Source organism: Agelaius tricolor, unplaced genomic scaffold (assembly GCF_023055355.1).
Source record: "Agelaius tricolor isolate 1412-34295 unplaced genomic scaffold, bAgeTri1.0.p SCAF_2, whole genome shotgun sequence".
NCBI lineage: Eukaryota > Metazoa > Chordata > Aves > Passeriformes > Icteridae > Agelaius > Agelaius tricolor.
This window is the reverse complement of record NW_027269262.1, coordinates 39,315,637-39,340,316: the sequence shown is the minus strand read 5'-3', so window position 1 is coordinate 39,340,316 and position 24,680 is coordinate 39,315,637. Positions and strand designations below refer to the sequence as shown.

General features: G+C 35.9%; 1 protein-coding gene across 1 annotated transcript in view; it reads left to right on the top strand.

Moving 5' to 3' along the window:
* Positions 1 to 24,680, top strand: part of DOK6 (docking protein 6) — a 250,202-nt gene that overhangs the window by 212,924 nt on the left and 12,598 nt on the right. The gene's annotated exons all lie outside the window — the stretch shown is intronic.

Genomic DNA, 24,680 nt, shown 5'->3' with positions numbered 1-24,680 from the left:
TCTTATGGGTACTAACAATGAGCAGCTTTACTTTTTGATCACACTGTAGCAAGGCTATATAGTCCCTTATTTATTTGACCTAGAGGAGGAAGTGTGTTTAATATCAAAGGCTCTTCCAATCCTATGGAAAATAAAGAGGGAAGAAGATGAGGTTCTGTTTTTAGTGGCTCAAAAAAAAAAAAAAAAAAAGGAGCATCTTGTTCTCTGCCCTGGAATGTTAATAAAAGCACTGTAGTGACAATAATATAGCCTTTTCCAGGATGGAAGGAACAGAAACGTATGTTCTGCCTTCTGGCAAGAACAATGGTGAGGCATTTTATCTGTCAAATCTATCTGTATGTGCAAGGCTTCCAGAAACATGGTATCTGTGTACTGAAATATGGGAAATTTAATTTAACAGCTCCACAAACCAAAACTGATGAAAACAGAAAACATATTCTAGAGAATATGTGTAGATTTTAGGAAATGGAAGAACATCAGAGATATTGATTTCATATCTATTATCAAAATAGATTTTATATCCATTATCTAAATATTAAGTACTTTTTAATATGTGTATATAATATTGATGGTACCCAAAGAAGAAATTGGCTTTTTTAAGACACTCTTAAATTGATCCATTTTGATAGAAGGTTTTGAGTATTAAAAACTATTATGGGATCTATTCCAGTAAATTAGAATTTTAAATTTCCTAAATTTCCTTAATTTATTGCCCTGATGTTATGAGATAGTGATGAATTATGATATAATACTTTTCTAAAATGTTTTATTTTAGAGAAAAAAAAATCTAGGCAAAGATCTTTTTTTTATCAATACCATTTGATTGCTTGACTCAAATTTCATTTATTAATTTTAAAAATAAAACTAATTTAATAAATTTGAAGAAGGTTTACTCAAAACTGCTTTTTAACTTGGAAAACTATGTGTATATATATTGGCTCATAACCTTATTTTCTTACAGTGCATGCACAAACTAACTCAATTCTGAATCTGTTTTTGACTAGACTTATGTTATATTGCATCATTTTGTTGTTTGTTGACATAAGAGAGTACATATATGAGTGGCCTTGTATAATTTTGCTTTGATTTCATTCACATTTTTTTATCTTTCATTTCTTCTAGCAACAGCAATCAAAACCAATTTTGGCCCTCTGTAAGTATATCCCTCAGATGGATATACTTAATCTTCTGTTAGTATATTTTCTGGTGATAACCTCTTTGTTACTTTCAGGATTGCATTTAGCATGCCAAGAAGATTAAGCACTATTATCAGACAAGAGCAACTAACTGTGTCTGTGAACAAATTACCTTATCTGTAATCATTCTTAAAGGATTAGATCACACGCATAGATTTTAGTGAACATCTGGATCATTAATCAGCTTTGGTTAAAATACTTCCATTATTTTGCTTTCCACTTGAAATTTCCAAGCAGAAAGGAGAAAAAGTCATACTGACCTCCAAAATATGCCCTCACTATCAATTTAGACACATGGTCCACCAATATAATCTGTAATTTCCTGGTAGTGTAAATATAATGCATTGTAGAATTATAGTTCTGTTCACTTGGTTAGCAAAGGCCACTACTGTGTATAGGAAAATTCAGGCAAAGTCACTGGCATAAACATAAAAAAGACAAACCTTAGAACTGTCACAGCACATTCAACCCTTTTAAAGAGGAAATAGAAAAGTACTCAGATAAGAGGGTGAATGAAGGTGGGAATAGTCACGCTCATTTATGTGCAAATTTTATCTTTGCGTTTGGCTTTTTCTTCATGTTAAGCATACTTTTTTTTGTTGTTCACATCAAATAGCCATGCAAGAAACAGTTAATTATTTTACTTTATATGCATTTCTGTCATTCTAAATATAAGTTTACAGTAAGATGACACAATAGATTCCTATATGTCATAAAGTCATAACCTGTCATCAACATCTCTGTGGTTTCAGACAAAAATATAGAGGGTACATATGATGAGAACATCAGTTTTCATCACTAAGTCTGATTATACTGCTGAATTGGCCAAAAGAAGTGGCACATAGGTTTTACCTAAAGGACAGGGACATTCTCCACTCACCATGAGACCAGTAGATATGAGTTATTTCTAGAAAAAGGAACATTTTAGCTGAAATTATCTGAACACCTCCAGGAGGCAATCTAGTTTCACTGTCCCATGCACAGTATGTAGCTATGGACTACAATTAAAGGTCTTTAAGGGCTGTATTTATTGTTGTTATTGCCATTGAACTGCAAAGAAGTATCTGTCATTGCAAGAAAATGTTTCTTGCCCTCAGGAGACCACATTTTCTGTGAATAGAAAAAGGCCAATATTAAGTCAGACCTGAATATGCATACTTTGGGTGGAAATTCTGTGATTTTTGATGGAATAAGAAGGAATAACCTCTATCAGAGCTGTAGAAGTGCAATAAGAGGAACATTTGAAAATGCAGGGTCAGTATAACTTCTTAGTCTATAGTTTATCATATTACTTTTGCTAGCAATGTGGTAGACTATTCATTCTCATATTTAAGAGGGTTATATTCTTCTCAGAGATTTTATTTTCCCTCTCATCAGCTCAGCTGGTCTCAGCCCTCTACCAGAGCTTTATTAAATAAGTGTTAGTTGTTTCCTTTGCTCCCATCAGTAAGGCAGGGTCCTAAGTGGTGTCAAATATCTTAGCCACCAGAACAATGTATGAAACAGTTTCTGAAGCCTAACTTGGTAAAATTAATTGGCTTGTAGATTATCAAATGCCATTCTGTGGTCAGAAACCACAAGAGTTACAAGACTACTTAGGTGCATCCCTGGACACAGTTAAAGAAAAAGATAAGTGACCTAAATAATCTTCCAGACATACCTTATTGCCACTAGGCACTAGTTCTTTAAAAGAAAATTGGATTGGATAAGCCAGGGGGAAAACAGCAGATTTTTGTGTGTGTAAGTGTACACAAATACATTTACAAAGCACAAATTAGATCTATTACATAGCAGAAGAAATACTGCAGTGCAGAAACTTCTGAAACTTCTACTTTGATTCCATATGAATCATTATTAATCAGACTAATTCATGAACTTGATTGGATTTGTCTATTTAGGATGCTGAAAAAAAAAAACTGTGGTGATGAGTGTGTACAAATAACTTTTCTGTCTGCCCCTTCCCAATGACAAGAGGAAACTTCAAAGGAATGCTTTAGCACAAGGATACTGTCTAAGAGGAGTCAGGTTGTTCTTGCTAAAATGTTGTGACAGAGGAGCAGCGTTTTAAACAGGGTTAGTGGTCTAACAAAATTCCATCCAGACCGTTCAGCTAATTGAAACAAGAGTATCTGTTGAGATGGGCTTTGTCCCATGTCTGTACGTATTTTTAGGGTTCAGAATAACTTTCCAATGTGCATCTTTGTACTTTTCTTCTTCTCTTTGACACAGTGGTGGTCTAAAGTGCAGCACAAATTCCTTTTTCCTGAAGAAATTATTTACTGTGCATTTTTACATGAAGTTAAGCATTTCTCAGAGCAGGCTTATCATAGTTCTGCATGTAGTCCTGACAGTTGGAGATCTGTTATTTCCTTGGCAAAATTAAACCTACAGTGCTGGGTTCCTTTTCCATAATTTTAACATAACAGCAGGGTGGAGACATTAATTTGCTAGTGAAACCTTCAGAAGTTTAAAAATTTCTTTCTTCTACAGTTTGTTAAGTCTAAATCCAAATGTATGTTTTGGTTTAAATTCAGAAAAACAGAGCATAAAAGTGATAATTTTAATTTCTTAGTATTAGATTTCTTTTAGTTGTTGTGAAGTTCTCACATGAATTGCTAAGTGTTTTCTTTTTTAGTTCCCACACTGTTAGCAGACAGTGTCACTGTTGTAACATTTTGTTTGTATTTGTAGCCATACGGTGCTCCTGCTTCAGAGTTATTCTAAGGCAAAGTATGTAGGGGGAAAACATCTATGCTGCCATTCATTACTTTCCAATTACACAATTCATTCTAATGGTTCTTCTTGCTTGTTTAATGGTAGAGTAAAAAATAAATATTTTTATGCTGCCAATCTGTACTTTTATGCAATATCTGAAGTCATATGGCCATACTGCTCATTATTAATACTAGAAAATGGGGTAACTAATATATAAATATTAATTTATATATTAATACTATAATAATATTAATACTAGAAAAGTAGGTTTAAATGTCCTCCTTATTCAATACACATTCAGACTTTTTAACATCTTTCTGGGACTATGCATGGTGGACGAATCTACATATGCCTGGATGAGAGAGTGTGTCCTAGAAACAGAAACACATTTTAAATTGGAATACTCTGTCATGTGAGAAATAAAGGAACACTTTCTAGACCTATTTTTTTCTTTTATTGGATCCACCTAAACATGGTGTGGCTTCAGACCCAGGCAATTAAGATTTGCTGTTCAGTACAAGACACCATGAGAAGATCTGAAAGTATCCTTGACATAAGCAGAAGTTGGAACACAGCATCTGCTGTCTTTAAAAACAATCCTACAGCAAGAAACTGTACTCCCATGCAATTTCAGTTTGTGTGAGTTAGGTTTGGTAAATGAAATGCCACCAAAAGTGCTGATTTGGAATGGGGGGGACACAGAAATAAAGCACGCCCAAGCCCTTTCTATTTTTGTTGAGGCAGTGACCAGCATTTTGGGAATTACCACATGAGTGAATGGGCAAATATTCTTTCTGCATGGTCACAAAGCTTTGAGCATGCTCACTATTTAACCTGTTAGGAAAATGGCAGCTGGAATCGTAGCACTGTCAGTGCACTGTCTCTTCCCTGAACCAGCAGAGCTGGCCAGGAAAGAGTAAAAAGTTCCCTGTTCTGTTACTTTTCTGTGTTGAGGGAATCTTCATTAAACTGGATCCCTGGGCAGCTGCCAGCTGCACCAAGGTACTGCAATGGCATAGCTTTAGCACACAGATGTATGATTTTTTCCAGACTGTACTTTTTCCCCCCTGGTGAAATTTCCAGAATTATTTCAAATATACCATTCTCCCTAGCCTATTCCTGATGGAAGGGTAGCATTGAGTCCAGCTGATGCTGTTGTTATAAACACAAACTTCTGCACCTACACTAGTAGTCTGAACATGTTGTAGCTAAGTGAATAAAAGGTGTTCCTGAAATACAGGTGACTGCTCGCCTCAGTTTCTGAAGTGAAAATTCCCACAAGATACATCAGTGTGAGATATATCTGCAATAGTTGTTGTATGTGCTGGAAGTCTGGGCAAATAAATGAACATTTTGTAAAGAGTTTGAAGATACAGTTCAATTTCTTTTTAAAAGTCTTCCTGCATTTAAAGAGAAATGTCCTTCAATAGGAGATTTGTTCTGTGTTCTTTACTAACATATCTTGGAGCTTTTCCCAGGTCATAGGGAGACTACTGAGGAAAAACATAAAATAATTTCTATATAATAACACAACTGTTTAACAATATGTATACCTCTCTTGGAAAGATATTATCTAATTCCTTGAATATTACTTGTATGATATATCTAGAAAGGAATTCAAAGTCCAGAGGCTGCCAAGACCTGCCTATATGACTGATCAGTCTAAGCAAATGCCCTTGTCAATAACTGATCCATTAAACTCCATGTAGGCTGTCTGTACATTTACTTGGTATCAAAACAGAAAGAAGTTGGGGTTTGGCCTTTTTTGTTTGTTTGTTTTAGAATGGCTATAAATAGCTCTGCTGAATCTCAAAACACTGTTTACACTTTTCCTGCAAGCTAAGCTTCTAAAGAAGTATGTTTTCAAGTATTTCTAAAGTGAAAACATTCTTCACTTCTGAATGTGGTCAAGTACATGTAACAATGTCAAAAAATGTCAGTACATCTTCCCCCTTTTGAGCTGTGATTTGTTAAATTTCACAGTCATATTAGGCAAAAATCTTTTGCAAGACTGTGGAAATTAATCAGAATAAAGGAGACAGATATAAAAGAAAATTTTTATTTCTAGCTGTTTCAGAGGGAAGGATGACTCTTCACTCTTTGATAAGCAAAGGATATTTTTTATTGAATTTAACCTTTCCAACTTGCTTTGTTTTCCCCAAAAGTTTGCTTTCCTTGACTCTGTAAGGAGTCCACAGCAGTAAGTATGTGGGATAGACTGAGGTGAAATCCTGTGCTTGTCTAAGAGTGTCATCAAATTTAAGCTTTCATTAGAATACAGAAATTTAAAAACTTCTTTTCTTACATTAAATATTTCCAAAACCGTACATTGGGTGTGACCACAGGATTCCCAGAGAGGAGCATTGGGCAGGAGAGGGGAGAAAGCCTCATTGGCAGCTTGTTTTGGGACTAAAATAACAGGTCACTTTCCTCTTTTTGCTTCTTTCTGTCACCAGTGTGGTTGTATCCATGCACAACTTATCTTGCAGCTACTTAATGTAGCTCTCTGTGCTTCAGCCCTTAGAAATTATGTATCAGCCCCTGAGTGGATTAATGCAAAAAGAAGTCTTTGATTAATTCTCTGCTACCTTCCACTCTTTTCCAGGACTCAAACAGAGCTAATATGTTCCACAAAGATCGTTCAAAACCTATGGCTGAAAGGAGAGAACATGGCTTTAAAATGCACTTACAGCTTTTCTGTACATAAAGAAGATAACCATAGGATATAAAGAGTAGCAATAAGCAACTGAGCAGGTGCTGAGCTGTAGTGGAAGGAGTACTATGGCAATTTCACATCCAACAAATCTTGAATGCCAACCCTAATGTATAGGTTAAAATATCTTTGTGTGATCAATTTTTTAACTTTGTTTTCAGAGCTTTTGCCATCTCTTACATTTGCATTTCAAGTATATGTTTTCCCTCTGAATACAGAAGGAAAGAAGTAACCTTTAGGGACCGTACATTAGATATGTGGTTAGAGATGGGACTTCAGGGCTAGATTTCATGAGCTTATGAGCTAATTTCTTCTCACTGTTTATATGGATTGTGGGATTTTTTTCCCCTGGTCTTTGTCAATGAGAACCAAGTTACAAACTTCTTCCTCAATCTACAAGAACCACTTATTCTTTCTTCTTCCTTACTTTTTCTTCTGAACACAATATCAGCTATAGTTATCCCTCCTGAAACAGGGTAGAATGCTTCAAACCACAGGACTGTTATTCCTGCAGAATTCCAGCAACCTCTTCAGTGTTGCAAAAGGTTTTCACCTAATACAGTTCTGCAGCTGAACAAATCACAGCTCAAAGCCAGGTGGCATATGTCTTGTGACTATGCATTCTCATAAATACAGTACGGCTGAAGCCTAAATGGAAACACATCTTTTTGAAACCATCTGTTCTTACAGATATCTGCAACAATAAAGAAAATAAAGGCTTTAAATGCTGCTATGCTATTTTAAACCTTAGAGGCATTTCCTATTGGTCTTTCTTTTTATTCTGAGATGCTCTCAATTTGTTTCACTTGGAAATAGCTTAGCTGCCATGTTTGTTGCTGTTCTGTTTATGAGCTTTGGAGAATCTGACTATAGCCAGCTTATAGATATATAAATATTTATAAAACAGAACATTTGCCATGGTGTAAAGTGCTGGGTTGCCCTCTGGTGAATGTAGCTTGTCTTTTTATACATTTTATAGTAGCTTACAGGGTAAAGCCTTTCCCCTTATTTCTTCTTTCTTTATTTGAGGGAAGCTGTGTGTGAAAGACAATACTGCAGCAGCTCCCATAAAGCTGGTACTCCTTAACTTCTACTTATTTATTTAATTTCATCACATCACTCTTATGATGTCTTGACTGTAAAAATGCTCAGTTGGAATAATTTTCCTATGTTTCTTACTTGAATCTGTTGTCTTGTGGAAGATGTAATCTTTTTTTTCTGTTGCAGCCAGTGAATGCTAAAAAAAGGAATACTATGGCAGTTTCACATCCAACAAATCTTATTGTGACTTAAATCTAATGTACAAAGTTAAAATAACTTTTTTGTGTTTCATATTTTAACTCTGTTTTCAGAATTTCTGTAGTCCTTTACATTTTTATTTGAATATAGAGATTCTCCTAAAGTGAAAGAGAGATGAAAATTCTCAGAAATTCGAGATATAAACCAAAATATGAAACTGAAATGCAGTGATATAAATTGTCCTATTCCCCAAGGACTAACAAAAAGCAAAAACGACAAAGGGAGAAACAGCAAACAGTGCTACAATTTCTAATCTAGAAGGTCAGTATTAATCCACTGGTTTATCTGAAACAGTTAAACCTACAGGCCACGTATTTGGCAAGAAATTCTGCTTAGGCATCAAAATGGGCAGGAAGGAAAGGCACCACAGGCATCATCCCTAATTATCCAACTGGCAGGGTTTTTTTCTGCATATAACTACCTAACGGCACGAATGTGCAGGAAACACATTCGGTCTCTTTTTCTATGGTGCCTCGTTGTCAGCAGGCTGATAGAGAAGGGGAAGCTTGCTCTTGACCAGCCTGGAGAAGGTGTCACCCTCTGAACCATGAAACATAATTGCCCTTTTTCCTCGGGGCCGCAGGCACGGGCTGGAAGAGGGAACTTTCTGCCCGAGCGTCTTCTTCTGGCGAAGGGAGAAATGAAATGTCACACCAATTATCTGGGCAGTGGACAGTGTAAGGAAAACTGGCTGCGGCTCTGGGAAGCTGCAGCCAGATCCCCAATTACGGAATGAGGCTGAGCAGGTTTTTTATGCTGCTGGCCCCGCACTCGGCTGTCACGCTGCGCACCAGAGACCCCAGCACACACGGGCTGTGGCTGCAGCACCCTGAGGCTCTGAGCCTTCCCTGGGGGTGGGCCAAGGCACTGGGGCCTCAATCAGCTTTTTCTTTCAAAGTCATTTTGGTGGCATTCAGGACCAATCCCCCTGAAGGAGGTGAATTCGTGTGTCTGCAGCTGATATCTGGACAGTGATGGAGCTTGGAGTGATGCCTGGGTGCACAAAAAGCTGTGATCTGCTTCAGTGTTGTTTTGGTGGTGGGAGGAAAAAAATGTAATTCAGTGCATCAAGAATGTTTAAACAAGAGAGGGATTTTGGCTAATTATTTCTCAGCAAAACTCGGTCTGGCAAAAAGTGCAACTGAATGTGAAATATAATAGAGTATTTTTTTATCAGGAAATTAAATCTCTTGGGGGAAAAAAAATTCCAGTTTTTAGGTCAGACCAGGTCGTTCTCATCCAGATGTTTTATATCCAAATTATACACTTTTCTGGTGCATGAAAAAAACTTGCATTGTGATACAGTCAATTAATATTCACAGTTTTCAGCAGGTGTGCTAACTTCTCATATGACAGTAGGACGTTCTGCTAAGTGCTGTGACATGACAGCAGCTGTGATAAATGGAGCTGAGATATTAAAATCTTTTAAGCAGCAATGGTATTCCAGCTGATAAAGCACCAGCTTAAAAAAATGGATTTATTTAGAGTTTCTAAGACAGGTAAACAGCCTAAGGAGTCCAGCAAGACACATGACAGGCGATAAAATGGTTAACGGTGTGTCACAGCTTGCTATACTTCCATATATTTCTCTTCATTTCCCTCAATAATATTTAGTTTATGCTCTATAAAGCATCCTTTTTTATCAAGTCCCCTTTAGAATGTATGGGCTCTTGAGGAGCACATAGTAGAGGAAGAGGGTTTTTTTTGCCTGAGACAGTCTAGGTATATGAAATAATCCAACAAAGAAATAAATCCTACCTTCTATGGTAAAAAATAATGAAATACTAAACTTCAAAAACATTCAAGATCTACTACAACTTTTTTAAGATTTGTGACATTAGATCTTGCATTTTCTGTAAATCACTCTCTAATGCTTAATGAAAAACATTTATGTATGATATTGCTGATGAACTTAAAAAACATGATATGGAAATATGGAAATGGGGGTTGTAGGAAGCCTTAGAAAATTTATATCTGATCTTCTAATCAAAAAGTTTTGCACCACCTATTGCTTGACAATAATTATTTTTTTAATAAAATAATAATTTAATATTAAAATTATTATTTCTCAAAAATTTAAAAATCAACTATATCTCTTTTTATTATTTATCAAATTAAAATTATTTGAAAAAAGAATGTCATCTGCAAATAATATTTGCAGAGGCTGGTGGTTAAATTGTTTTGTCATTTGCTGTTTAGTTTTTTCTAAAAAGAAAACCAACCTTCCTAAGCTAATATATAATATTAAATGTTGCATATAGAAACAAAAATAAATTAAATAGCAGAATTTAGGGAGGCACAGGAAACAAAATTTGAATAAATGCTTTATATCAGCCATCATGATTTGAAAAAATAGTCATTAAGTCTACCTCTCTTTGGAAATGCACATTTAATGTCATTTAATTTGCAGACAAGTCCTACTGTAATAACTCTGCTTTCTAGTTGCTTCTAGCTAGGCAGGAGTTAGAGCCATTACAAGATGATGCTAATGGGAGGAAAATAAGAGAGGCTCTGTTTGAAGAGGTGCTCCCTTTTGTCACTAGAAAAGGACTGTACTCCATCCATGTGCTTTTACCTTTAAGCACAAAGCAGGTAGCACAGTGATTGCTGTTACTGCAGAATAATGAAAAGAGAGCTTTACCCTCTGCATGGCATCCCAGGCAGAAAGATTAGAAAGCTGGAATTCTCCCAGCCCTATTCCTCCTACATCACAGGTGGATTGAGCAAGGGGCAGACCGTCTTAGTGATCTCATATTGATCATAATTTGAAATTATTCTCACTGGTTTCATAGCTTCCAGTTGGTAAGTTAAAGATATGTGCATATTAGGCTCTTGTTAGGCAAAAATAGGGCATCAAAAGAACTGGAAAGGATTTTGTGTGAAATCACAGAAGTGACTACAGTAGATGTAAAGTCTTTGATCAAAAGGTGATGCTCAGTAAATCAAAAACTGAATTCTACTTTGAGGAAAGGAGGAAAAGCTTTCTGTCAGATGGTGCCACTGTTCTTAAACTTAGAAAGAATGCTATTTGCCTGTTTTATTCAGTTCAAAGTTAAAATACTAAGGTAATGCTTCCTTTTCCCCCAGCCCACTTCTTGCAAATGTGCTGTCGCATAAAACAGCATGTAGAAGTTTTCGTTCTTTTTTCTTTTTTCTTTTCTTTTTTCTTTTCTTTTCTTTTCTTTTCTTTTCTTTTCTTTTCTTTTCTTTTCCTTTCCTTTCTTTTCTTTTCCCTTTCCCTTTCCCTTTCCCTTTCCCTTCCCTTCCCTTCCCTTCCCTTCCCTTCCCTTCCCTTCCCTTCCCTTCCCTTCCCTTCCCTTCCCTTCCCTTTCCCTCTTCTCTTCTCTTCTCTTCTCTTCTCTTCTCTTCTCTTCTCTTCTCTTCTCTTCTCTTCTCTTCTCTTCTCTTTTTCTTTGCTTTTGGGGGGAGGAAATTCAAGATGTTTTAATACACCTCTGCTGCTTTTTCAAGGCAATTAATTATTAAAATGAAGACAAATAATAGCTGGTCAGTACAAACAGCAACATTGCATTTTGTGTTCCTTGCTGCTAATGTTTTCTCATTTTTGCTCTTAAAGTAACAATTTAGTAGGGATAGGATGGCTCTGTAATGGATCATGATGGTCCAGTTGCCTGAGTCATTGCTATTTAGTCATTCTACCAAAGACATAAAAATTGGATTTCCCCTTGCTCATTGCTTCTTTGGAAATCCCATGGTATTGTCTGAGAAACACATTTATAGGCATAAAGCATATGGTTCACAGCCCTCAGAAGCAGGTCTGAATATCTTCTAAAATTTAGATAGCTCCTCAGTCTCATTTTAAATTCAGTTCCAGATTATCCTCTAAGGTAAATGGACAGACAGATTTCACATCCCAAAAAATTTCCTTTGTTAATATATGGTTGTTCTCAAAAGGCAAAAAATGCTTGTTTCATTTTGTTTTTTCAAAGTGCATTTATAAAGCCAGATATTGTTGTACTGACTGGCAGACATTTTGAGGCAGTACCTCAATTTCTGAGCTGCTTTAGAGGCTTCTGTAGCCATTGCTGTGTTTTATTAAATATTCTTTGCAAAGAGACATAACTAACTGGATCCCATTCTCCCACTTATGAAGGAAAATATAAAACCTTAAAAGAATGCAAAGATCATGGGAGAGACAAAGCTCTCCAAGAATCACAGAGTGCTCCCTGTTCTGTGTTTTAGTGGTGCTCATGTCTGCAGCTGCAACACTATATAAAGAAAATTATTTTAACTGCAAGTTCTAGCAATAGGATGTAAATATGGTGATTTTGTGATGCAGAATCAGTGTCCTGAATAATCAGGATAGTGCAGTCATCACTGGTGTGAGCTATAAAACATAAAAGATTTTAGTTCTTTTTCTGGTTGGGGAATAAATACCCATCTATATTTTGTTAATAGCATACCTGTTCTATAAGAGTTATCTCACACCTCAGCCTGAGGACTCAGCTAAGGAATACACATTACTGCTTTGTTCTGTATAAAAAGTAATGAGTAAAAGTCCTCACAACTTCTAATTTCTAATTATTATTGCTCCAGGGAGGAGTACGCTATAAAGACATAAATTGGAAAAATTGGTAAAAGTCATTTGCTTTATGAAATTGTTTTTAGGGTTTTTTTTTTTTTTATTTGTTGGGTTTTTAATTTTTCTGTTTTGTTTTTTTTTTTTTTTTAATTTGCTTTATTAGTTGTTTCCCTTTAAATTTTACTCTTAAAATAGAGAATATATATATATTTAATTTTATTTTGGCTTTACTCTTACAACCTGAAGCTGGTACCTCATACAACACAGTTTTGCAAGCTGCCATTTTGCCTTAGTGTAAAAGTATGATATCATGCTTCACCAGGTATGGTACCTGGAGAGTTGTCATTTCTGCTGAATTCATACTTTAACTTCCTATTAAATCACAGCTGATTTTCAGCTCTCTAAATTCCCTTTTTTTTTTTTTTTGTCCAGCCAGAAAGCTACTTGTATTCTCTTATTTACTTCCCTCCTTTTGGAGCTGTACTAGTAAACCTAAAAATTTACATGCAAGGTAATAATTTTTGCAGTGTTCATGGAGAAATAGTGCCATAACTCAGGAATCCTGTCTCATACTGTATGCTTCCACATTATGTGCTGCTCTGCTATAATAGGCACTGAAAGGGAAAATAATAGCACAGAAGGCAGCAAGCTGTGGTGGTGGAAGCTGGTTTGAATCTCTTTTGTGTCTGAGCTCCAGTTTCTGGATTTCACATGCCACTGTGTGACCACCAATAGCTGAAAATGACTGGAGCACTGGATGGTGTAGCCACATGTAAAAAATTCCAGAGATTTCATTCAGGAACTGTGAAGTGGATCTCTATATTATTTTTCTTTCCCTTCTATTGCTGATGGCTCCATGCTATCCATCTTGCTGTTAGCTAAACTGCTACCAACCACCAACATCTGTGACATTCAACCCTTCTGAGAGATTAATTCCTCTTTGTTCACCTCAGCATCTCTTACCTGTGTGCTACAACTGCAGACATTCCTAATGAATTTAAAATCTGTGTTACAGTTCTTTCCAGTTAAAGCCAATGGCAAAATTGCCATCAGTGAAGTGCCTTGCTTTGATGTCCCACTCTTTTCTCCAAATGTCTGTAAGGAAGTGTAATTACTTTGTACATGCCATGGTCTGATATGATTGCTGCTTATTGTCTTGTGCTGTGGGCACGCTTTTTTGTCATTTCCTGCCTTGCTTTAGTAACACTTAACTAACAGGAGTGAGAGAGGACAGGATGAATGCCATTTAAGAGGTGATAGTTCTCTGCCCCTTCCTGCTTCAGCAGATCATTCCAGTGGGTTTGTCAGGACTCTTTTCCCAGCAGCTGGAATTAAGGAAATCTTTTGAAGGGATTGCTGTTGAGCTGCTCAAACAGCTTCTGTGATTTGAGAGGCCACATAAGGAATGCTAACAGAAAACCATCCTCAATAGGAAAAAGCAAAACACAGGACAGAATATTTACAATTTTAATAATAATCTTCCAGGAAAGGCACGTGGGTGGTATTTTCTGTGCTTTTTACTATTACCATTGGTTTTCATATTCTGTTTATTTGCTTGTTGTTGGGGGATATGGGTGTGGAAGGAAGTGCATTGGTTTAAGCTGTTTCTTCTGTTGTCTGGAAAAGGGACTCCTCCCATCTCCAGAAACAAGCAGATCAAGTTCCTTGACACCCCTTACCAGATTTACCTCCACTCATTTCCTCTACTGTTACACAAGTGTGATAAAAATGGCACAGTTTGTTCACACTGAATCACAGTGAATTCCCTTTCAGGGGAAAAAAAAAAAGGCAAAAGAACATCACTTGCATCCCTCAGTGAATTAGAGCCATTGTTTTTGATTTCCTGGTGGGTAATTGAAGGCTTTTACAGCTAGAAGAAATTATTTATAGAGTCATGAAAAATGGATTAACTTTCCTGAGTGCTTCATTGATGTTTTAGACATCTACTTTATTCCAATTAAACTTCTATAATCTAAAAATCAATAAACTTCTTTATTTTAGAGAATAAATTATAGAGAAAAATTATTTGTTTCATCTCTGTGAACTGCCTTATTGCCACATATTTTATATATGCAATCTCTGCAAGGAACAAAAGAACTCAGAGTGCTGTTACAGTCAGTACAGACAGAAACCTTTCCTTTATTTCATCCATTTCATAAACTGTTCAACTACTTGCAATGGCTACTGCCAAACACCTCAAAATATACCTCAAATGCGTGTCATAAAATCCATTTCTGTATTTTTTGTGCACTGTGCCTGCTGTCTCAAGTCTTATTAAGGACAGTCTATAATTTCAAATTGCACTTTTAAAAAAATTAAAACCCTTTCTCCTTTAGAATTGGTGGAGAGGTATGTCTTCCTGCCTTCAAGTGTTTCAGGAAACTTTTTAATATTTCCAGAAGCTAATTATCAGCTAATACAATATTTCACTTCTGCATGGCATCTACTATTACTATCTAGTTGCAGCTTGAAATAACGTTAAGATCGTCTAGAGAATACTTCTAAGGACAATTTCATAGAAAATTATTTCACAGAGACCCCAAATCTGAATAACAAATGGTTTAATAAATGTTTTTAATATATGGGTAAAAAAGTGAAAGGGGAAAGGTAGAAGTTCTGAAAGCTGTGTTTCATCCCTGAATATATTAATGTGAGAACTTCTCTGAATTTTTCTCATTGGTGGCAGAAAAAAAAAATGGAAAATCTTTAGTCAGTTTAAATAGCTCATTTTATCAAACTGGGAAAGGTACTTTTTATCTCCCACAAACCACCCTCCTCCTTCTATTCCCAGCAAAATACACACAAGCAAGGCTAATTCCCTGTGTTACAACATAAATCCAAAGTTCCTTGAAGGAGAGGCATTTTACCAGAGTCCAAGACTTTTTCCTGTTCTTGGACAACATTGTCTACAGTTTGAATGGCACTTTGTCCTCAGGGAACTTCCTTCAATGGAAGCGCAGTAATGGGATGACTCTGAGTTTTATAGCAGAGGTAGAGGAAAATGATCAAAAGCAGATGATGAATTCTGCTGCTTTTGTGCAGTGAGAAGCTCTAGCATGGCTCAAACAGGACTGAATCTGCAGTGCAACTATTTGCTGAGGTAATCTCACACCCAGCTGATGCTAAATTGATGGTCCCATTACATCTCAGATCCATTTCCTGCCTCTCTGAACAGCCCAGAAGTGGAGCAGATCTGACTCCACTGTGGAAACCAAACATTCATAAAACATGATTTGCAATTTGATTTGCCTTTTTTGTGTCTTTGTTTTTGATAAGGGTTAGTTTTGCTGACAGTAATCTCCCTCTTTCCCTGGCTCTTCAGGTGTGCAAAGAAACTGGTTGGGAGTGCAAAAGGAAGGGCTCAGGGGTACCACCTGCATGTCTTAGACTTTGTTTTAGATGTGTTTAGTTCTCGTGTTCTACTCACATAATAAAATTGTCTTTTAAATATAGTTTTTGTAGAATAAATACCCATTTCAACTGGCATAAATCCTTTATCCTCATTTTTCCCTGTGTTAAGCAATGTAAGCTATACTGCCTGCCAATTTTTCTCTATTTTTTTTTCCAATCAAGGCTGTATTTTACTTACATAAATTGTGGTGAAAAACATATTCCCTCCATCCTGTCAGACCAAATTTGCTCTCTGACTGTGTTCTCAGACCTCATGTGCTGAGTTTCATTTTATGGCAATATTTTTTATAGGCTAGTGATGAATCTTTGTGAATGAAGTGTTTATAATGAAAATACTACCAGCCAGGAAATATTGGTCATTATAAAGATCAGCAGAATTATAACAGCCACAAGATTAAACAGTACTGATCAATCAATAGTGCATGCAATAGTACCCCCTTTTCAAAGGCAGTATACTGTCTCCACACTACACACTTTTTATGGATGTAAGTAATTTTTTCCTTCATTTTGCTTTAGATTTTCTAATATTAAATTAGAATTTCACTGTTTCACTCCACCTCTGTAGTATCAGTTGAATTTCATCAGGCCTGTATAGAGTTTTCTGGAATAGTGTATCCAAGGGGAAATGTCAACATGATTTGAAATGCAATAAATATTTAACAGTGACATATTCCTATCATCAAAGTGATAGGCAATGTATAAATTTGCATTTTTACGTTGAATTTTTCAGTAAGATGCTTTCTGTTACATCAGTGATAAATTTAGGCATTGATTTTTTTAACAATCTATCTGATAAAATCTCTCTTTTGAAGGGGCATTTAGTTTGGCTGTAATAAAAACACAGCATTTTGAGGAAGGGAAAAGTGAACACTGAGCTAACAAACTGGTAAACCAGGATGATGACTCTACATACATAGCTACCAGCTTTAAATTATTCTGGTACATGTACATTGCAAAGATGTAAAATAAAATTATACTCCAATTTCTGCCCAGACATCTACCATCAGTTGGCAGTTCGAATGACTTCATGCTCTACGCAGGAGTCAAAAGCAGATAGCCAAGTGTGGAGCTCTACTTACTTAGACACTGCAGAAAATTATTTAAGAAAAAGTAACTCAGCCCACACAATTTTATCTATCCTTTACATTTGGTTTTTTTACTAGCTTTATATTCTTCCTGCTTTTTAATTATTCTAGGAGCAGGTTAATTTTTCCAAGTATTTTCTTTTGTTGGTTTGTTATGTCTCCACGATACAAAATAAACACTAAAATAATTTCCTTGTTGGAGTTTTCCCTAGCTGTTGTCTCTTCCCCCTACTTTAGCCTTTCCTATATGCACTTACGATCAAAGCATTCTTTTCTTGTTATTTCTTGCATTTTGCAATTGAATCTCATTCAAATGTTCCTTGGAGTGAAGGAAATTGTCACTTGCAGAAATTTCTCCTCTACCTTTTTTTTTTCCTTAGTATTACCAACGTACATAGGTAATACATACATTATGTACGTATTTGTGAAGTCTGCTTTGTGAAGTTTCTGTTTAAAAAGTTCATTGAGTTTTGAGCTTGAATAGGAAAGTGAAACTATATGCATTATGTATAAAAATGCTTACTCTTTGTTTACTTTTGTGGTGAATGAAATAAATTTACTTGGCACAGGCACGAGTTCAGAAACAGCTAGTATTCTCATTATGAACCTTGATTTTACAGCTTATGTGGAGATGTTTTATATTAGGTTTTATATTAGTTTCTGGTTGACTGAGCCTGTGGTTTAAAGAATGAATTAGGCCACCTTGGACAAAGTACTCAGCCTTTTCAGGTACCTTTGTTAGGGCACTCATTGAAGATTTTATTTGCTGTTAATTAACTTGCTGGCATTTTGATACATTTTAGTGCTAAACTGCGCACATATCCTCTCAAAAGCTTTTCCTCAAGGTCGTGATGTATCTTTCAGTACAAAACAAAAGCCTTGACCATGGTAACTTCTCCACACACACAAATTTTGGATCATCTGTGTCATGGTTCAGAGAAACCTGCAACTCTCCTAACTTAGTGCAAGTCGGGAAGAGCAGCTCAACACTTTCTTTGACTGGTTTTTTTTTTTTTAATAGGGGATTTTTTTCTCTTACAAGTAAAATTACTGAGAATAAAGTATTTCATTGTATTACAGAATGGTTTGGGTTGCAAGATGAGGCTGCTCAATGCCAGGCTATCAGGGTTCCCTGAAAAATACTTTTAAATCAATAAACTAAAAATTCAAATTATCACTGCAGAAAGTTTCTCTTCTATAGAATCCATGAAACCAAACTAAGAAATCCTTCTTTTTGAGAGTCTTCAGCTGGAAAACGATGTTTGTTTTGTAGCAAATTTGGACCTAAGCCTAATTTTGTGTCAAGTGGGAACATGATTGAACCATTTTTGACTGTGTTGGCATAGTTGAAGAGCTGGACTCAGGACAGAGGGTGAGAGAGGGCTGGTTTAGTACTCCAACATTAGCACAAGTGCAAAAAGCTGCAAAGACAAAAGGAATTAATCTCTGGAAGGACTGGTGTAGTCTTTATATGGAAGACAATATAAGAAAGCTAACTACAAACTTATTATGCTTACCTGCACATTGGCTCAGAGCACAAAACTACAAAAATTGCTGCTCCAATTTCTTTTACTTAATCTCCTTGAAGTTCAGGCACACAGGCCTACAGTTACAGATAATAAATAGAAGAGTAGCAGTCAAAGAGATATCATATGTAAAATAGATCAGTTTTTCCAAATATGTGTCAGATTTTGGCAGCAGAAACATGAGCAAAAATGGAAAAGACTATTGGGTAATGTGAGATGTGTAAATAATTTTCTTTTCCCTGCCCTGGGTGGAGATTTTAGGTAGTAGGAATCTAAATATGTCTCCTCCCTTTATAAACACACCTAAATGCATTATTAGGAAAAAAAAATCTCAATGGAAACCAACTTAAAGTAGATAAACCTACTCATTCTTGAGAAAGATGTGATTGATGTTCTAGTATTTCTACCACAGGAGCTACACCAACTTGTGATAGTCTAAGTAGGTGATTCACAGGTTAAGTGCAGCAGGACAGCAGGTATTTAGAAACACTTCCAGAAAAAAACAGCAGCAATTAAGCCAACCTGGCCTTCAGTCAATATGCTGGCTTTAATTACACCTTTCAAGATACTGCTTTTAAACAGCTGCTCTTTAGGGTAGGGATACAGATGAAATAATGCTTGTTTTCCCTGTGCATAATATTTACAAGCAATTCACATTGTAGGTATTGAAACAATTTTTCTGTGTTTCAAAATATTGACATGTAGACATGGTCTTCACAAAACTCCAGCATTTTTGTGTCAAAATTGGAATGTTGAAAATCAGCATATTGTAAATGTACTGGTCTTAAACTGGCAATCCTGCAGTCTCTTCTGCATGCATAAGTAAAGCTCCTTCTTCTCTAGAGGAGGACTTGATGACAATGCCAAAGACTTTTAAGTTAAATAATAGTTTTCCAATTCTGGGAAGTGATATGGCTCTTTAACAAATATGTATCTACTCAGGTACTTACTAATCTTGATGCTGTACAGTTTAAAAGTTACTACTACTTACTACAGTTTAAAAGTTTTCCTCAAATTCTGAGGAAAATGAAACTATTTTTCAATTAAGAATGGAAAATAAATATTTTGAAAGGGGGGAGGGTAAGAGTTTGTCATTCATTCTCTTCATATATTTCCTATGTATTTTATTCTCATTTTAAATTAGTTTTCTTCAAAAGTATTTATAATAAACAAACTAAACCATTTTCTTAAAAATCTGTCCCAAAAATTAGGTTTTTGATATTCTTTCTCCCTTCACAAAGATATATGTATCTGATGGAATTAAATCCAAAATTATTTTAGAATACATGAAAGTTGGAGCCCAGCTGTGTTCCCTGGAGTTTTTATTCCAACTGCAGTTAAATTCAAAGGAAAATTTGTTTTTCTTTATTTGGAACTGAAACAGGCCCAGAGTTTCACTTTCAATAAGTATATGGAAATCAATATGCTGTAATGTAGTTTATGCTGTTTTTCAGTTTCCATCTGCTGCCTTCCATTGCATCTTTTTGTGAGTGACAGCATAATAATTGCTGTACCAATTAATGCCCTTCCAATCCAACTGCATCATTACTGCAAAATAAATGTTTTGCTTTGTAGCAGTTTGTCCTGCTATGAAACTTTGCTTTAGTTATTCCAATCATCTAACAGCAGAAAAGGAAAAGCTGCTTTGTCATCAGTAGCTCAATAGAAGACACTGTATATTCAATACAGAGACTTGGCAGAATTTTAACCAGTATCAATTTATAAATAGGATAGCAGCAATCATTTATTTTCTGCCTTAAATGAACGTATCCTTTTTGATGAAATAATAGCCACTTAACTGATTTGAGACCGAAGTAGGGGGGTTTTTTGGAGAATTTTTTTTTCTTTATCCAGAATAAAATATGAAGCCTCTTTCTTTGCAACAAAAGCTCTTAGAGGATAAAAGCTTCCATCTGAAATAAGCAGCATAAAAATTTAGTTCTTCTCAGTAAGAGTTTAATTTTCTCTGGTGGGATTTCACTGCATAGCTACAGTGCCTTTCCCACTCTGTCCTCTGTCCTAACAAAAATGCTGCAAAGAATATCAGAGGTTGAAGCACTTTGAGACAAGCTTCCCCATTCAAACAATATCCTCAGTACAATCTCTGGGCCTCCTCTGGTATAAATAGGAGCTTTCACTGCTGTTGGGAAAGTCCTTGGAGAATGCACATCTAGATTAAAGACTGGTACTAGTTTTGGGAACTTTTCTGGCTCAAGAGTTGCATTTAGTCCAGTGAGAATTGTGTGAGGAAACAACACAGAGCTAACTCCTTCTTACTAACGTTTCATTCTTGAAACATCTGTTAGCTAATTGGGTTTTTTCCACCTTCTTGCACTATCCTGTTTTGCAATGATAAAATCTCATCTGTCTCTGTTTCCCCGCTTCCCAGACTGTTCTGTTTATTGTGAACAATAGAATTTTCCAATTAATATTTCTAAAAAGAAACAACTGCTTTACAATGGAGCAATTGATTCACTTTATTTATTCTTAGCTTGCACTGATTGATTCATAGAAATTTCTTTTGAGCACATGTTTTTCTGTAGCATTTATAGAAACATTTATAGCAATTGCAGAACTCTTGCAATCGTAAAGTCTCAGAGACTCCCAAATACAAAACACAATAGTAATAAAGATATCCAATTGGCTTTAATTTAATGACCTCAATTTTGTGCTCATAATCTTGGAAATGGAAATACAAAATTTTATTTTCAAAAATAAATTTATTATTCTAACCCAGAAAAATAGAAATGCATTAGAAGTACATCCTTTTGTTTGTAAAGTCATCTGTTCAGAGGTTAAGAAATCCCAGATGAAAGCTTGCTGTGCAGCTGCAAATGTCTTTATTTTTACCTAATGGCTATCTCATATAAAGTAATTAAAGGCCTGCAACAGAAGCTGAAACACAGGAGCCTCTGGTTCTATTAATTTTTAATCACTGTACTGCAGAAACATAAACTTATATTAGATCTTGGATGGGAAAAGCTTCGTCACGGGGTTTCAAAAGTGCTCCCGCATCAGAGCTGAGAGCAGTCTGGTGGCGATGGTGGCACATGGCTCACGGGTCATCATTTGCCAAACAAACCATCTGGCAGGGAAACCAGCCTGAGCAAAAGCCTGCCATCTCTTCCCCTTGGCTGCTTGCTGCTGCTCCTCGGCGTTGCCAGTGCAGAGATTTGTAGGGCTCTTGCAAACCAGATGACCAAAGTGCTTCCGTCTACAAAGCAGCTTTGTGGTCTCAATGGCTCAGCTGAGGGGCAGTGAGCAGCAGTGTCAGGACAGAGCAGAAAGGGAACATTTTCAGCTGATTTTCCACAGAAAGTGTAATGTTGAACCTTACCCACAGGCAAAGGGGAATTTTAACGCAGGACTTGTACATCAGAGATGAGTGCTCTAACCAATGAACATCAGATGAGAATCCCTTGAATTCTTGTATTTGAAAAGAAAAGAGTGACCTTTATTTCATTTAGAAAAGAAAAATGGTTGGCACCTGCCTTCTGGTTAAGAATTTGAATTCTGAATCTAAAACAGAAACATCTCCCAGTAAGCAGCAGTAAGGGAGCTTTTAAAGCTTATCCCTGGATCTCTTCTCTTCTTATTTTTTTTCCTTTTCATTTAGCTTAGTACTGCAAGTTTTTTCTCAGAAGTTGTAATCGATCTACTTATATGTACATCAGTCACTGCTGTTACTAGGAAACCATTGGGTTTTTCCTCTAAAGAATTGTTATAAATAAGCACCATGCCATGAAATAAGATCCTTGTGTATACTTCCTCTGCTTCCAACATAATTAAGATCAGGAAAAATCTAATTTAATGTAATTTACTGGCTTACATTAAATTTTCTTGATGGATCATTCATACCTAATTGCTTTGGACTGCAGCTTCATTGAATTCTATAATCCTGAGAGTAAATTTGAATAAAGGATGAAGCCGGCTGAGTAATACTTATGTTTCCAAGGTCCTGTCCTGGAACAGAAAAAAAAGCAACTTTTCCGCTGTAAGCCATGGGGGGGGAAAAAACTCCCCTAGCTGCACTGTTGTCTTCAGGTCATGAAATCTGGGTGAATCAAATTCATCTTGTGCTGACTTCAGACGAATTGTAGGGAAGAGTTAGTTTTGTGTTCTTAAAAGCAGCTGTGGTACCAAAGAGCTGCAAAATCCACAAACAGTATTCTTCTTCTTCTTCTTCTTCTTCTTCTTCTTCTTCTTCTTCTTCTTCTTCTTCTTCTCTCTTAGCCTTTTACGGCCCAAATATGACTGAAGCAGGAAACTTAGAGAGCTGTGGAACTTTAATCCTTCACTGCAAAAGCTTTACCTGTATCTTTAGTTTCAAAATCCTGACTGCTGACATAAAGTGTAACCTTGGAGACTGCAGTACCTAGGGCTCCGTAAGACTGATCAGCTGTATGAATCTTAAAATAATATTTGGGAATGAAAATAAAAGAGTCTATTATAATATAGAATTTCTGGTATGTGATATGCTGAATTTTAACAAAAAGCTGATAAGTGCCCTAAATTTTGGAAATTTACTACTTAGCAGTCTTAAGTCAACTTGGAACCTTTTGGACTATTTTTTTATTTTGCCACCATAATTTTCTTATTCATTTGTTGAAGTATATTAACATAGCTAATTGGTTTGGGTTTTTTTAATATAAGTTGAAGGTAAATATATTGCCTAGATCCATTCTTTCCAAACTTGTAACTTTTCTCTTACCCATAGCTCTCCCATTTCATTTGAACCAATGTCCTCTACTCTTTTTGTTATTATTTTCATAGATTGATATCATAGTGCTCAGCTTGAACCTCAACCAGACATCTTAGACCTCTTGGCTCTGCTAAGTGTACCTTAATCTTTTCAACCTGTCTGTCTCTCTTCTATTTCACTACATATCCTAGCAGTTAGGAGAGAAGAACTCTCCTCCTTAAAATCTTTGGCTACAGAATGGCAAAAACTAGCCCTGTTGTGACATTCAGCATCTACAAATTTTCCTTTAAAGAACAGCAAGGGATGTGTTGGCTTTTGGAAATGAAAGACCTGAATTTAATTTCCTTTTTAACTCTCATAGATTCAAATTCATTTTCTACATTCCAAGACACTGGCTAAATTCCTTAACTAGAAATTAGTGCATTAGGGGCATTCTTCATCACTGTATTAAAGCTACACTATTCTACAAAAGTGGATTTAAAATTAATTATACAAGATTCAGCAGATGACACAAATAGGTCTGAGTTTAGGGAACTCTATGGTTAGTAAGTCTCTTTACTAAGTGGTCATTGTCACAGGGATTGTTTTATACTCTTTGGATAAAATACATTAAGAAAATGAAGGAAAGTTATACCTTGACATACTTTATTTATCTTTATTAGTAGGAAAGAGACAAATTTTACATGGAAATCATGGGCCTGGTTTAGCAACTCCTTATGGCATTTAAAGACATATAATTCTGCTTCTGGGTAAAGGGAAAGCAAGATCTTACATCCTGAGAAGGAAATGCAGCAGATTTGCAACAAAAAGTTAAAATCTAGAATCACGCATCTTCTCATGGTTAGGTTTGCATTAGATTAAGAAATAGAGTACCAGTAATTGTGATGTAATCCCAAATAAAAGTAAAAAAAAACTAATAAAGGCCTTATATAATATCATGATTGAAAGTTGGTTAAAGCAATAAAACCTTTAAGACTATTCACAAACATTATCAGCTACTGTGTAGCTCAGAGCTCACAGTCACCATAAGCTTTAGTTCAGTTTGATGCAAAAGCTTCTTGAAGCAGAAAACATCTAAACTTTTCATCTCAGTCAAGTTTTGGTAGCCAATGTCAATTTAACCCCATGAATAAAGAGACCCCAAGAATAAATACACATAAAAAATTCATCCTGCTTGCTTGTGCTTTGAAACTGATTTTATGATCATTAACATGCCACTGGGAATTCAGATTCTGGTTTTACTGTCTTCAGTGTCACTAAGGTGTACCTTCTATTCTATTTTTCATTTAGTTGGATTTTTTTTCTCTCTCTTGGTCCCAGAATTGGTCTGATAGTATCATGTTCAAGGGGAGCCATGGAGTTTTTTTCATGATGAAGTCAGTAACGTGTTATGATCAAACTTTTCCAAATGCAAGTGAGGAAAAGTTTTCCCAAGTCCGGTGAACATCATCCTTGGTTTCAGCACTACTGGGCCAGCTGCTAACTGTTCT